Source organism: Phodopus roborovskii, unplaced genomic scaffold (genome assembly GCF_943737965.1).
Source record: "Phodopus roborovskii unplaced genomic scaffold, PHOROB, whole genome shotgun sequence".
Taxonomy (NCBI): domain Eukaryota; kingdom Metazoa; phylum Chordata; class Mammalia; order Rodentia; family Cricetidae; genus Phodopus; species Phodopus roborovskii.
This window is the reverse complement of record NW_026126567.1, coordinates 25129352-25144473: the sequence shown is the minus strand read 5'-3', so window position 1 is coordinate 25144473 and position 15122 is coordinate 25129352.

The following is a 15122-nucleotide window of genomic DNA, read 5'->3' as shown; positions in this document are numbered from 1 at the left end:
TTGTCTTCAATTTATTCTTTAGTCTATGTGTCTGTTTCTCTGTTTTGTGTGTGATTAATATCCTACTTTGTTACTAGGGCTCTGTTGTACAATTTTTAGTTTGCATGTTGTGCTGGTGATTATCATGTGTCTCCAGAGGATTTTCTGGATTTCTATGACTTAAAAACCAAGAAAATTTCTAGTTCACGAACTTGGGAAATAGCTTAGCAGTTAGTAACTGACTTCTCTTCCAGAGGACCTGGGATCAATTCCTAGTCTCCACAAGGCAGCTCCAATCATCTGTAATTTCAGTTTCAAGTATTCTGACACCTTCTCTGACTTCTGTGTTTACCAGGCATGCATGTGGTCCACAACATACATCCCAGCAATAAACACACATACATGGAAAATAAAAGTATTAGGTCAAATTAAAATAATGTTGAACATAAAAGTAAAGCAAATTTACAGCCAAGAGTGGTAGCACATGATTTTAATCTCAGCACCCAGGAGGCAGAAGAAGACAGATCTCTGTGAGTTCAAAGCCAACCTGGTGTGCATACATAATACGTTCCAGAATAGCCAGGGCTATGGAGAGAGAGAGAGAGAGAGAGAGAGAGAGAGAGAGAGAGAGAGAGAGAGAGAGAGAGAGAGAGTGAGAGAGTGCCCCAAACAAATAAAACAAAAATATTAAGTAAACCAACTTATGCATTAAAATAGCCTAATTGAGACTCTTAGGGTTTTTTTTTTTTTTTTTTTGCTTTTTGGTGTTTCTTCTTCATTGTTCTATGATAAAATTTAATTTTTATCAGATTTCTACCATAGGTTTACTTATATAGTTTTTTAACTTAATTCACTCATGTAGCAGAATTTCAGTGACATTAAATGTCACATTAATGTTTTATTCTTCATTGCTTTGGGCTGTTTGATGTATTTTTTCCTCCTTTCCCTGTATTTTATTAATGTAATAGTATCTAGTGTTAGAGAGAAATGGAATTTGAGACACCATTAATGAATATTAAAGAGTGGAAAGAAAATCAGGATTGATTTTAGAAATGATCACAAAGCAACTCCTCCCATATGGAATGCACGTTAACAAAATTTCCTAAACAGATAACTGTTTTTCAACTTTATTTTTTCATAGCCATCTTATACATAAAACAGTAGCACTTTATGAATAGAGATGTTTTTATGCCCTTTAATATTCAAACTCCATTTGGTCCTGATTGGTTGAAAGTTATCAGAAAGTTGAGCACCTAAGGGAAATTAGGGTAATTTATTTTTGTAAATTGTCTTCCTTTGCTATTCTTTTCCCTCTGGCCTAAAGTTATTCTTACTCATAAATGAAAGCTTCGGGAGGATACCTCCAGGGTCATAGATTCTCTCTCAGCTAGTGATTTTCTGCCACTTTATGCACATCATGGTCACTTCCAGTTTAAGTAATTGAACTAAGATGTCTATTGAACTTGTAGCCAGACAGTTCAGTCTCTGCCTGATGACTCACAACCTGCCCAGACAACACAGAAAATTGGAGCACAGAATCTACAGTTTCAGAAAAGGTCAAGACTGGATCTACAAATTCTCCATAAATCTTCTCTCCCTCCTATTTTAAAAGAGTAACTAAAATTAAATGTCCTCTACTATAGATTTTAGTGTTTATACTTATCCTGTACACACACACACACACACACACACACACACACACACACACACACACACACCTTGTACTACCTTTTATAATAATGGGGAAATAGTAAGGACCATAGTGTAATATGATGGTTTCTTTCATTGTATTTTAAATAATTCAGTAGATATTAGTTGAACTTGTCAAAACTTTATAATATAATGCATATACATCAAAAATATATTGTGTGATTTGTAGGACTTCTCTATATAGTATATAAATATGTGCAAATAAGTACTTATATTAGTGTGCAATTTCAAACAGTACTCCCTAAACAATCTTATTTATTGTGATCCTCTGCTTTGAAACTAGGGTTTTTCATTCCATTATTCCTATTCTTTTTATTAGCCAACTGAAGTTCAAGCTTAAGTCAACTCTTTGATTTATTTTATTTTTTACTCAAAATTCACCACTTCATAGACTAAAATCTTTGTATTTCTAACAAAAGTTCCCTCTCTCTATTCTGGAAACTGATACATTAGGAATTTGCTGAATTTCACAAGAATTTTAGTTTATTATAGCTATACTAGTCATAATTGGCCATCCATCATGTGGCATGAAGATTCTCTTATGCACATGGTAAAATTTCTGTTATTTTTGACAGTTTTTATATCCTTCACCTCTAGAACTTTCCATTCCAAGAAACATACTTTGTGACATCATCTGCCAGATAAGCTGCTTGAACCCAGTGATCTTGCCCTGAGATACTTGCTCACCAATTTTAATTATTTCACGTTAAGACAGTATGGTTAATGTTTTGTTTTGGAAGTGAAGTGTTCTTTCAAAGACTCGTGTGTTGATGTTTTTCTGTCTCGATCTAACTAGTAGAGTGTGATGAGGCCACAAGAGTTCTGCCTTACCAAATGGATAAATCCTTAAAAGCCTTAAGACAGTTTAATTTGGAGGTGTAACATAGGAGATGACCTCTATCTACCTGGAAGAAAGGGGTTAGAATGGAATGTCTTTTCGTCTTTTCTCTGGTCTTTACCCTCCTCTCTCTTTTTCTTTCTGTGCAACACATGCATTTTGTGTGTGTGTGTGTGTGTGTGTGTGTGTGTGTGTGTGTGTGTGTGTGTATGCGTGTGTGTGTTTCCCTATCAAACTTCCATAAGATGACAATTGAGCTTTATTCATGACTGATACCATTTTTATCTTACCTTAGGTCTATTGCTGAGGACCAAATTGCCCATAGAAGGAAACTTCTGAAACTGTTGGTCCACATAAATCTTCCCTCTTTTATGCTTTTCTCTCATCTGCTTTGTCAGGATAAAAAAATATCCCATTCATTAAAAGGAAACTGGGTATTTCAGGAGACTCTGAGGAATGAGTAAATAATAGTTGGCATGAGCTAGATGGCGATGTTAAACATAACTTAGTATGTAATAAGATTTTATTGAAGACTTAAGTTGTCAAAATTATTTATTTCAATACATAATTCAAGAAAGAAATGTAAGATCAGGTATTGAATCACATAGACACAGATTCAGGAATACATATATACATGAACATAATGTGATTAAAACTAATGATATTCTGATTCACTTTCTTCTGATAAGATAATAGAAACTTTTAAAACTTACTATTCTTGAAGGTACTAATGGGAATGGTCATGGGATATTGATGCTAGAAAGTAATATAAGTAAAGTTCCTATTATATGCTATGTATATAAAATCTAGTTGAAAACAATTTATTCTTCAAACTTAGTCCTGTCCCACAGACAAAAATAAAGCATTAACATATATAAATATATATGTATCAGAAAAGATACTAAATAATGAAAGAATTTGCTAACATGAAGGAGTTTAAGCTAATATATGAGAAAGTTTAAGTGAAGAAAAAATTGTTTAATGATTGCAAACAGTATAAAAGTCACTACATATGATAAGCACTGATAGTAAGAGTATTTAGTTTTAATATTTATATATAAAGCCCCTATCTTAATTAAAGAGTAGATGTACAGTTTGAATAATTTCGCAGTTTTATATTTTGTATAAAATATAATCTTACTGAAGCAATAATCTTGTGAAATTTAGTTATGGAACATTTTCAACTCTGGAAAGCAATGTAGTTATATCAAAGAAAAATATAATTAGATGTTTAAAAGATGTACTTTTAAATGGTTAAAATTAAATAGATGTTCCCATGATTATTAATCATGTCAACTGAACAGGATCTAGAATTTCCTGGGATGTAAGTCTCTTGGCTTGCCTGTGAGGGGTTGTCTGCATTAGATTAACTGTGGTTGTAAATCCTACCTAACTGTTGGTAAGAACAATCCCCTGGGCTGAGCCTGGAATGAAAACAAAAGAGAGAGAGAGAGAGAGAGAGAGAGAGAAAGAATTTTGCTAGACATTGACAGTCTTTCTTCTCTGCTTCTTAAGTACTGGCAGATTATGACCTGCTGTTTTCTTGTTTCCATACTTTCCCTGTCATGAAGGCAGGGTTTTTGGAACTCAGAGCTAAAAACAATTTTTCTTCACTTAAATTACTTTTTTTAGAGTACTTTGTTTTTGTATTAGGTAAACAAATAACGCTTAGTAGTAATCATCACAATTTCAAAGGCTTAATACATAAGAGTTTATTATGAATTTGGAGAAAATTCTTTATTAAAACTTTACAGTTAATATTTAAGCATTCATATCCATTATTACAGAAATCAACTGAAGTTTACACATCTGAAATCCCTTTGTCTTGAAAAGAGACGTGTGTGTGTGAGAGAGAGAGAGACAGAGAGAGAAAGAGAGAGAGTGTGTGTATATGTGTTAAAAAAGTTTCCATAACAAATAACTAGAAAGCTGGCATAAAACTAAGAAATATGTCCACACCCAATTGGATTTGAGAAATCCACATTCCAAGGATAGATTTAAGAGAGGAGAGCTCAATGATTTGGAAGATATCATCTGGGTTAGAAGAGCAATTTAAGCCCAGGAAACTTTAGAGACTATTGCTTCTTCAAGAGTAATCAAACATCTATGTATATCTATTTCTTAAAACATGACTGCAGAGACACTTGGAAGATAAAGATAAGGATAAAGGCAACCCATATGATCTCACAAACACATAAATAAATAAATAAATAAATAAATAAATAAATAAATAAGTAAAAGAAATACTAAAGCAAAAGAGCAGTTTCAGACCTAAAGACCACAAGTTATTTGCACAAGAGCATGTAACAAAATAATCTGCATTGCTTCTTATGTCATCATACAATAGTAAAACACTAGCTGGGTGTGTGAGTTACATATACACTGAAATTTCAAAAAATAAATCACAAGTGATGCCATGATGCACATCAAGAACAAAAATCACATTGGTGCATGTGAAACACACACACACACACACACACACACACACACACACACACACTTCACAAATTATTTTACTTGAATGTTCTGAACCCTTAAATGCCCTTTAGTACAATTTTCCAGTTCAAGACTGTAAACATTTACTTATTTCACTCCAAATTGTTTACATATTCAACAAAATTATACTGAATGAATGTTTTACTATATACACACAGTCTAGAGAATGAACCATAGAGCACTTAACTATTAGCAAATATCAGTGTTGTTTAAGTTGAAAAAAGCTACACTCAAGATTATACAGAAGAAAATTAAAGCTAAACATTTTAACAGAGACAATTATAATAACTATTAGAAATGAAATGGGTGGCAAAAGTTAGTGGGATTCTGTCTACTAATGGATGTAGGTGGTATTTTAGCATCAACAATACTTTCTGTTTATTGATTTTGGTGTTTATATGTAGATGTAAAAACTTGTTAGAAAAATACATCGAAGGAACATATACATATACATACATACATACATACATACATATATATATATATATATATATATATATATATATATGTTCCTTTTGGCAAACCTATCATTTTCAAGACAGACTCAAGAGAACACATTATATTTAATTATCTTTTTCCATATACAGTTCTCTAAACCCCTTATATCACTCTACTAATCACAATGTCTGCTATGTCATACTATAGCCTCTATTTTTAAACTATTATTAAGATGAAAAGAAACAAACATTCAGTCTAGATATGGTGCACATGGGATTAAAATACGATTGTTCAAGTTAAATTGATGAACCATTGTTCTGGAATTACAGGAATGCAGATGAATGTAAACAGTAAAGTCTGCAAAACCCCATAACAGACACACGTTGTTCAGGCTTTGTCACTGAAGACCTCCAATCTCTATTTCTTCTTCTACTTCCTACACTCTGTAGGACTTCCCAAATCTACATGTGATTGCAACAGATTACTGTTCTAAGATTTTCTTATTCCACAAATTATTAGGTTACTCTATGATAATCTTTTTGTCACAAAGGCAGAATACCTGACATCATCAAATTATTTATAAAATTTCCTTTACCACTTAGCTTCAGAGGTTTCTTTCCATGGTCACCAGGCCCTATTCTTTTGGGTTTAGGGCAGGGTGGACAAAAAGGCATGATGAGACAGAGCTGTTCTTCTCATGGTAATATTTCCTGTAAGGAGCACTCAGCAAGTGATCTAACTTGCTTCAGCTACATTGCTGCCTTACTGGGCCAAGTCTTCAGGCTTCAACACATAGTGACAAATGCTATTAAAAAGACACATATAGAGCATCACAGTTTCAGAGGTTTACTCCATTGTCATTGGATTCCAAGTGCTTGAATTATCCATCAGAATGTCAGAAAAATGTTTATAGATGTCCAGCAAATCTTATGAATTCAGGTAAGAAAATGAATGGTAAAATTTGACTAAAAGTTTTACACACACACACACACACACACATATATTATTTTACATGTCAATCCCAGTTCCCTCTCCCTCCCTCCTGCCCTCCCTCCCCCCTCACATGCACCCTGACCACCCTCCCCTCCCATTTCCCCCACCCCCATTCCACATGGAAGGCTATGCCATCCAGGTGGGGTCATGTAATCTGTCAATTCATTTGAAGTAGGGACTAGAACTTCTCTCCTGTCTCTAGGTTAAGGCAGTATCCCTCCATGAGGGATGTGTCCGCAAGGTCCTTTTGTGCACCAGGGATACATCCTGGTTTCACTGTCTGAGGTCCCTTAGACTGCTCAGTCCTTCTAGCTGAGACCCATATTCAGGGGGTCTGAGTCAGTCCCATGCTGGATTCCCAGCTATCAGTCTGGGGGTCCATTAGCTCCTCCTTGTTCAGGTCAGCTGTCTCTATGTGTTTCTGCAACCTGGTCTTGTCCTCTCTCTCTCTCTCTCTCTCTCTCTCTCTCTCTCTCTCTCTCTCTCTCTCTCTCTCTCTGCATCTGGATTCTAGTTTGACTCAGTGTTTAGTTATAGATGTTTGTTTCTGTTTCCAACAGGTACTAGATGAGGGCTCCATGATGGTGGATAAGTTAGTTGTTGCTCTCACTATCAGGGAAGGGCATAAAAGAGGGTGCCATTATTGGTTTGAAGTGATAACTGAACCTAAAGAAAGTTGTAGAGACCTACAAGACTGACTCCAACTAACAATTTGAGCAACCGTGGAAACACTAAAAGTTTAAAAAAAAAATCAACACTTTTTTCTACCATTTTGTGCATTTTTAAAGACATGACTATATACATACATACATACATACATACATACATACATACATATGCCTCCAGTTTATTCTGGGACAATAACCACTGTTCTGGAATCCTCTTCCCAATTGTTTCTAATACCTGCAGTGCTTAGAGTCTTCCACTTTCCCAGCATTAACAGTGAGGTATCTTATTTCCCCAGTATTAATGTTGGGAGACAGATTTTTGTTGTTCTCTCAAACCTTTATGTGTCCTCCATGGAAGCCACTGACTGCCATTCATTCTGAATACTCTTACTGTGTTACAATAATCTACATTTTTGAAGGATCAAGGTTCTGTCTTCTAAAGCTAAGGGCAACCATGCCTGTAACACCTTTATTAAACATTTCATTTCTCAAGATGAACTATTCCTTCTATATATAAACCTGTTAAGTGGATTTGTGTCCTTTCAACACTTCACAGTAATGTTAGAGATTGCAAATTAGGAACTCAATTAATATTCTCCTATTGTGAATATGTGCATTCCTGTAAGTAGTACATTGTACTTTGTCTCTGGGCTACAAGTCTTCTGCTCTCTGCCTATAATATCCGAATCAGTATACATTTTTAATTGCTTGAACATACAGCAAAGTGTCAGAACACATAGACATTCCAACAATCATTTTTATAAGAATAGTTGAGGAGGTTTTCCTGGAGAGGTGGAGAGTGTACTTAATAGCAGTTAAGAACACTGGGTGATTTTCCAGAAGCCCTGATTCTATTGCCAGGACCCATATGAAAGTTCACATTGTTGGTAGCTCCAGTCCCTTGGAATTTAATGCCCTCTTCTGTCATCTGTGGACATCAAGCATGCATTCCATACACAAAAACATAGGTACTCAAAACATCTATATGCATAAAATAAAACTAATTAATCAATGTTAAAGTTATCTTGAAATATTAAACCAGATATAGATATATTTATTAGTTGAAACTTTGGGGAAATTGATTACAATAATAAATACCTTTGAATAAATTCAACATAATTACACATGCAAATTCTTAAACTCAAATGATTAATACACAATTATATATATCTATATATATCTATATATATCTATATATATACATATATAGAGGTATATATGTATATATATAAAATAATTTCAGATTGTGACACGGTCCTCATAGATGATTCAAGATGGCATAGACCCCTTATCTTCCTGCCTCAGTTATCCACAAGCTAGGGTTTAAGGCAAGAAAAAAGACATTATTCTAGCTTGAACACCATTGTGTTTGTCAAAAATCATTGATCATAATCTTTGCTGTCTGGAGAGACAATTTCTGTAGTTTCTTGTTTTCTCATGCTTTACAAACAGAGGCACTGATTGATTTTGCTTGAGACCTTTTTGTAAATGCTGTTTGTTCAAGTGAAACATTTTGAAAGTGCAGATATTTTCTTCTCCCAAAACAGAGCACAGAGAGCTCTTACTGCCTATCTGATCCAAAGGGCACCGAACATTTTTATGGTGCTTTGCTTGTACTTATTATTCAATATGAGTCATTTGAGCTTTCAGTACTTCCTCTATGGGGCACAGCCATTGTGTGTGGGGTATGAGACTGGGTCACACCCTACAAACTCACAGTGCTTTTGTGAGCAAGAGAGAGAAGATAGATCTGGACCTGTTGTTGATCGTTGCATGTTGGGGGATCCTAACTAGGAAAACCCATGTATCTGCTCAGAATCAATGAAACTGTGGAATTATAAATCGATAGGTGAATGAGAAAAATTTATAAACATCATAATTATTGAAAAGTATGTAATACACCAAGATTTATAGTCTTAAATGGATATATGCTTAGTCATATCTTGAAGTAAATACATTTCTATGTACATTGAAAAAAGGAGTTCATTTCTGAGATAACTCAAACAATAAATTCTTAACAAGGTATTATCTAAGTACCAGTGATTTGAGGTATAAAATCTAAATGTGTTGAAAATAGACTAGAAGTTATTTTTGAAACCCAGCAAAGTTTTAAAGTTAATGAAGATTCAGCCTATCTTTATGCTTTGACAGTGAGTTGACTTAATTTCACTTATGAAAATGAGCTATAGTATAAGGAAGTAAGGTATGTTATTTGCTTTCCAAGTGTTATTCTTTATATTACTTTTACTAATAATGGGGACACTGTTTCATAATCCTTCAGTTCTTTAAAGTTTCATCTAGAATTAATGTATGGCTGATGGCAGAGTATGAAGCATTCTATTCGCCACTGTATTTACAGTAATGAATGAAAGAGGACACAAAGTCTAACACAAGGGGAGGTAATTGCTATGACCACAGAATGTAATCAAGAGGCTATGTCCTTTTTAATGTGCTTTAAAGGGGTTACATATTAAAATTCTCAAAAACTATAATTGTTAACAGTGAAAGAGCTAGTTTTGGAAAAAGGCCTTCCGGTTTCTAACTTTACTGAAATCACTATATTAAATAGACTGTTTTTAGGGAAAAAAACATAACAGTATTTAAAAATTAAAAAGTATATGGGTACTTTATTTATGTGAAAGTTTGGGCACCAAGTGGATGCCTAAGGTCTATAGGACATCAGATATATTAGAAATGGAGTTACAGAAGGTTGACCGCTCTTATGTGGGTAGTGGTAATTAAAGCTGGGCCCACTAGAAGAGCAGGCAATGATGTTAATTGTCAGTCCACCTCTCCACCAAAAAAAAAAAAAAAAGTAGTATATTAAAAGAAAGTAATTAGTCATGCTGATTTCTGGTTTCTGGTTATTTCATTATTGTAATGTATAATACTACCTGAAAGAAAACATATACTTTCCTTGTTGAATGATGCTATAGGGTTTTTTTTTTTTTTTGGAAGTTTTTATTTATTTATTTTATATAACCAAGTCCATTTAAATGAAAACAAACATTTATAGACAATATTTGGGAATTTGGGTGTTGTTCTTTCCAAACTACTTCCTGCTGGTAAGGAGCACTGTCATGGGGGATTCGTAGAACATTCAGAAATCCTGGCTTTATTCTGTCAGGTTGCTTTGTCCAGCTGTTTAGAATGTAGGATCACCTGGTACTCTGTTTCAGGTGGTCTGGCTTGATCAAACCACATTAGTCTGGAAGGAATCCACAGCTTTTCATTTTCTGTGGAAACAAAAATAGAAATCCTTTTCCCTAGTAACTTGTCCTTGAACTTAAATTTTGGAGTCAAAACATTTTTTTAAATTTAATTTATTATTTTACATGTTGATCGCAGTTCCCTCTCCCTCCCTCACTCCCTCCCTTCCTCCCTCCCTCCTTCCTTCCCTCTCTTTTACCCTCTCTGCCCTCTCACATGCACTCTAACCACCCTCCCATCCACCCACCCCAATTCCATATGTAGGGGAATGTCATCCAGTAGGGGTCATGTAGGTCTGACAGGTCATGTGAAGTAGGGACTAGGACTTCTCTCCTGTCCCTAGATTAAGGCAGTTATCCCTCCATGGGGGATGTGTTCGCAAAGTCCTTTTGTGCCTCAGGGATACATCCTTGCTCCACTGTCTGAGGTCCCTTAGACTGCTCAGTCCTTCTGGCTGAGACCCATATTCAGGGGGGCCTGAGTCAGTCCCATGCTGGCTTCCCAGCTATCAGTCTGGTGTCCTGTTAGCTCCTCCTTGTTCAGGAAAACTGTCTGTATGTGTTTCTGCTGCCTGGTCTTATCCTCCCCCTCTGGATCTGAGTTCTAATTCGACTCAGTGTTTATGTATGGGTGTTTGCTCCTGTTTGCAACAGGCATTAGTTGAGGGCTCCATGGATAAGTTAGTTGTTGATCTCACTCTCCAGGAAGGGCATTTATGATAGACTTTCCACAGAAGCTCAAATTGTTAGTTGGCAGCAGTCTTGTAGTTCTCTAGCCCTTTCTTTGTGTTCAATTATGGTATCTTGAAATTCTCAGGCAAGTGGATGGCACTTGAAGAAACCATCCTGAATGAGGTAACCCAGTCACAAAAAGAGGAACACAGTATGTACTCACTCATATATGGATTTTAGACCTAGATCAAAGGATCACCAGCCTATAATTCACACCACCAGAGGAACTAGGATACAAGGTGTATTCTAAGAGATTCATATAAATTCCCTCACAGAACTGGGAAGGGACAAGTCCCCCAGAGCTCAGGGGAAGTGGGAGGGGGCAGCGAATGGAGAGAGAAGTAGGAGAAAACGAGGGTGAGGAAAGGAAAACATGTGAGACCAGGAAGATTGAGCCTGGTTAGGAATAGAAGACAGGAAAGAGAGAGACAGAGAGATGGAGAGAGAGAGAGAGAGAGAGAGAGAGAGAGAGAGAGAGAGAGAAAGAACATAAAAGAGGGAGCCAATATTGGTTTGAAGCTATAGGGTTTTTTGTTTTGTTTTGTTTTTGTCTGTTTTTGTAAACCCAAAATCCAATTATATAACTAAGTGGTAGATAAATATTGGATCATTTTGACAATTTGTCTTTCATCTTCATATCTATCTTGATTAGTTTTGACACAGAAAGTATACTTTAAATCAATGGTCTGTTTTCTTCAGCTATACAAATTACACACACACACACACACACACACACACACACACACACACACACATATATATATATATATATATATAGTGCTGCTTCTCTACAATGAAAGTACTGCTCTAATTGCATTTTATGTAAGTTTCAGCATAATTATAAACATGAAAAGTATATGCTAAATTATTTGCTAATCTTTTTATTTAAATATTAAAATACAAAATTCAAAATTCACAATTAACTTTCTCATTAGAGATTCAGGGATATCTTATTGTTAAAATTGTAGAACAAATTGAAAAGCCATTATACTATTACCTATAAATTGGTGTCTTAACTCATTACATTACCTCTTGCAGGTCATTGACTTTCATTGCACAATAAAACAGGAGTGGGTATCCTTTTTATTATTTGTTATTTAAGTCACACTTTGAGATGTTCAAAGTCATTAAGAAAAATTAAGTACAGTGTGGGAGACACATTAAAATTACCACAGGGTTTTTCCCATCATTGCTGTAAAAACAGAGCTTCATTCACACAATTAAAAAGGGAACAAGACACTGGACATCTCTATTATAAAAACAGAACTCTGTCTTCATTGCAGTGATTAATTTAGAAAATTATGAAATTGTCTTTGAATATATATATATATATATATATATATATATATATATATATATATGAAAAATGTAGAAACTACCCAGGTTATAAGGGCCAAACATAAAATATTCAGTGTACTCTGAGCATCTCTTTTCTTTCTATTAGAATGAATGCATTTATCAGTTACATTTAACTCCATAACAAACAAGATCAATTTGTATTGGTTTAAAGCAGCCACTGCCCAGAATCCCATAGCTGGAGTGAAATGAGATGAGTAGATTATAACCATACTGATTCATTCATGTAAGTACAGCTTGCTTGCTTGACACCTGGTGCAATTCAGATATGTTAGTTAATATTAGGCAATCCACCTATGATGGTATCCAAGTTTGAAGGAAGAGAGAAGATGCTACATCTCTTGATATTGTGGCTCAGCATTCATATATTATGTCTCCATGGTGCCTACATGAAATAAAAATAAATTCCATGAGGAGATGGACATTTCTACTTTAATTAAGAATGAAAAATAATTATCTTTGCAATGTTCATGTCTATAAGAGAGGTAGACATTTCTGCTGTAACCTATTAAATGATGATACAAAGATTTCAAGATCTTATTACCTGAGACTTAACATTGAAATTACTTACTGACAAATGTAATTGCGAGGACTATCATTGCTATTTTGTGAGTATTTTTCCTGCATTTAAAATTATATTGTATCTGTATTCCTCTGTGTACATGTGTCTTTGTGTGTATGTATGTATGTGCAAAGACAATGAAAGGTCACAAAATCATACTCTAGGAGAATGTATCCAGGTGAGTACTTACCTTTCTTAGATATTTTAGCAACCCAACCATTTCCGTGCATGCTTCCATGTGAGATAGGTCACTTCAGCCAAAATATGCAGGTCAGCTGAACTTAGTCTTGGTGGGAATCTTTATGAACTTCTAGGAACACAAACAGCTGTGGGGATCTTCTATGAGCTCATCTATTCACCTCTGTGTGTCCTGTGGAGATTGACATGCCTTGGTTTGGCACAATTCCCCAGATTCTGATGAGGCAAGCAGCCTTCTCCTCCTGCACTTCTTAGGATTATAAGTGCAGTCTATAAATATGTTCAACTATCTTGTGCAATTGGTTCCTGAGGAACAAGACACTCCAAAGCTTACATTGTATTGTCATACCACCCTTTTTGTTTTAGCACACCTTCTCTGTCGCCTTGGCTAGACAGTGTAGTGAGTTGTTTTCTCTGGCTGCTCTGGCTATGTGAGTAATGAACTGTCTATATCAAAAAGGGCCTTGGTGCATTTCCTTGGCTGACTTTGTCAGATCTTGGCTTTGGCCTTGTTTGCTGTTATATGCTTGACAGGAATATATTTAGAAATATGGCTACAGCCTTCCTCATTTTGGTTGTTCTTTTCCCATCACAAAATGTCTGAAAAGTACAGGCAATATTTTTTCTTACTATTGGATAGTATACTATATAGAGCACCTCTGGAGATAATTAGCCTGGTTTTCATAGTTCTTCATTGTTGCAGGAATGAGTCTCACTTGTGCTATCTAAAATCATTTCAATAATTTTACCATAAACTTCAGAAGGATTCTTCCTCATCAATTGTGAATCAATATCATAAGAAATTTATACCTTAATTATTCCCCTCTTATTTATCATATAATGTCTGTATCCTTTCCAGTAGATAGGATAACTGGAGTTGGTTTTGAATTAGGGAAATTATAAATTAGAGGATAAATATGACTGCCATTAACCAGAACAACCTTGCTGCCAAACTTGAAGTATTTGGGTATAATTGGGCCTAGTCTGAAATCTACGACTTATGAAGGCATGGACATAGTTCATCCCAGTTCTTCTCTTCACTGTAAATAGCCTCTCTTGGTTGTATAGTGATAAGAAGACTTAAGGTAATTTCATAGAATTTTGAGACTGGATGTTACAAGCAAAAATACTTCAGTTTCACTTTGAGAAATTGCTAGAATAAAAGCATTTCCAGGAAGTGCCGTTTAGCTCACAGGGGTCCCAGGAAACTTGCTAAATAATTTTAGTAGCACCATTATTGGTCAGGATATGATCAAAGGTTAAGTCCACACTCTAAAAGTCTCTTTACACGTCTGAAAGCACATTTATTATACAGAAATGTGTGTTGTCCTTGATTTGGAGAATTTGGTATTTAATAGATGTGTGTATTTCTTTTTATTATTTTTTTTATTTTTATTATTTTTATTATTTTATTTTTAAGAGAAAGAAATTTTATTTTGACTCAAAGTTTGACATATGTCCCCACGGTGGTGAAGTGGTCAATGTTGTGGGAACTGAAGACAATGGCTTTATTGAACCCAAGTCAAGATGTAGAGAACAATGAATGGTAGCTCTCAGTTTGTTTTCTCCAGCTCATGATCCCTAATAGGGATTATTCCACTCCAGTTAGTGTGTCTTCCTGCCTCAGCCTATTCAAGATGATCTCTCACAGACATGCTCATAGACCCATTTCCCAGGTGACAGTAAATATTGCCAAGATTAACTCAGCTGCAGTGAGTGTTTGCTAGAGTTTGTGTTACACTGATTATATAGCATGGTTCTCACATTTCTTTTTCTTTTTTGCTAAATTTAGGCAGGTTAAGGATGACTCCACAGATTGAGGATTGGGTTGTATCTGGGACATGTCAAATGAGGTTGTCCTCTTGTCTCCCCATAACCACTTTCACCTACAGCACATCCTCCACACCTTCACACACATATACACACACATGAAAAACCTGACA